The 1744-nt window shown below is 44.8% G+C and overlaps 1 non-coding gene across 1 annotated transcript; it reads right to left on the reverse strand.

The window, feature by feature from the left end:
• Nucleotides 1–332: 332 nt before the first annotated feature.
• On the reverse strand, nucleotides 333–439 carry LOC111814440. The gene has a single exon (XR_002819429.1). It is a non-coding gene; the product is annotated as a U6 spliceosomal RNA (small nuclear RNA).
• Nucleotides 440–1744: the final 1305 nt, after the last annotated feature.

A 1744-nucleotide genomic window follows, 5' to 3' on the forward strand; every position in this document is an offset into this window, starting at 1 on the left:
CAAACAGAAAATCCATGAGCCAAAAAACCCAAAACAAACTAAACAGGCAAAAGCTTATAAAACTAAATATGGATCCCAGCATTAACAGCTGAACAGAGGATGTGATTTTTTAAATTCTTAGTGGATGATAAGGTGTAGAAACTAAACACTTACAAATTATTTAAAACCTGGAATCATTGACCAGAAATTACACAGTTGGATCATGGGAAAACAGCAGAAGAGGGTTATGAGTGAATCTACACCATTCTAGCTATACCCCATGCCCTTCTCAGAGGAAAGCCTGGCATTGATTAGGTATTGGGCCAGACTAATGCTGGCAGCTGAGCCAGTAAAAAAATATGGAACGCTTCATGAATTTGCATGTCATCCTTGCGCAGGGGCCATGCTAATCTCCTCTGTATCGTTCCAATTTTAGTATATGTGCTGCCGAAGCGAGCACCCAGAGCTAAAATTGTATAAGTATTCTTTCCTCGTGCTGAGGGTAGGGGTTGGTGCCTGGTCCCTTGCTGGGTGCTGACCACCAGCTAATAAGCTTGCTTATCTCTGCATCTGGTCTTGAGTGACTGCATTAAGTGAGTATGTGTGCCACACAGCCTGAGGTGAGCCACTGTGCTCTACCACATGCTCCCCCTGTGGTGCTTGGCCTTGTCGTGCGTGGCACAGGAGCAACGAGCCAAGTGACTGTAGACTGAAGCCTCTGCAACCACGTGACAAAATGAGCCTTTCCTTCTTTCAGTTGCTTATCTCAGATATTTTGTCACAGTAGAGAAAAGCTGACTAACATACAAAAGAAAAGAAATACTCAAGGAACAGAATCTTTGAAGTGCCGAGAGGAAGGGCCCATTCTGCAGACAGAGAGCTTGGCCTTGGGCAGGGCGGGGCCCAGCGCTGCAGCCTGTCCACATGGCCAGCCCTGCCGGAGGTCCGCACGCGGCTTCTCTCACTTCCTTCAGCTCCAGTGTCTGCTCTATGCAAAGGTCTTCCTGGACACCCTGCGAGCAGTGCTTGCCATTGCTTGCTAGCACTTTTATCCTCCTTTACTTTCTTTCATTTTTAAAAAGGATTGGTATTTATTTATTATTATTATTATTTTTTTTTACAGAACTGTATTAATTCTAGGATCAATAAAAGAGGAAAATTCATCTAACTGACGCACAACTTGTTTAAAAACACAGATCTCACATGGTACTCTTTTACTCAGAAACTTTCAGTGGTTCTTTTTTCTGAATCCAGAAAATCAAAGTGGTCAATTTTCATAGCTTCATCTCAATCCACCCATCATGGGCAGCCTCTAGAGTGTCTCCCAGTGATCCCTGACTCATGGCATTACTGCTGCTAATGGACTCTTGTGTGTGCACTGCTCTTCCTGGCTGTTTTCTGATGAACAAGATATAGCAAAAATGATGCGAGGCCACTACTGAAATTAGCTTTCCCTCCTTCCTCTTCCTTCTCCTTCTCTTGCTCCTCTTCTCCTCCTCCATCTCCTTCTTTCTCCCTCTTTCCCTCCTCATCTTGTCCTGCTTTCATCCCCTAGCTTGCTCACTGCGTTTTTCTTCTTCCAAGTGTTCTCATGGAGAGGCCACAGGGCAGGATGCTGATGCTTCAAGCCAACAACCACGAAGGGCCTGAAACCTCCAAAGACTTGCATTATTGAGTAAGCTTCAAAATATACCCTCTTCCACTTGGACCCAAAGATAAATTCAGCCAAGGCTAACACCATGGCTCCAAGTTTGTGATGGACTCT

This window comes from Octodon degus, unplaced genomic scaffold, assembly GCF_000260255.1.
Source record: "Octodon degus isolate 3935 unplaced genomic scaffold, OctDeg1.0 scaffold00315, whole genome shotgun sequence".
NCBI lineage: Eukaryota > Metazoa > Chordata > Mammalia > Rodentia > Octodontidae > Octodon > Octodon degus.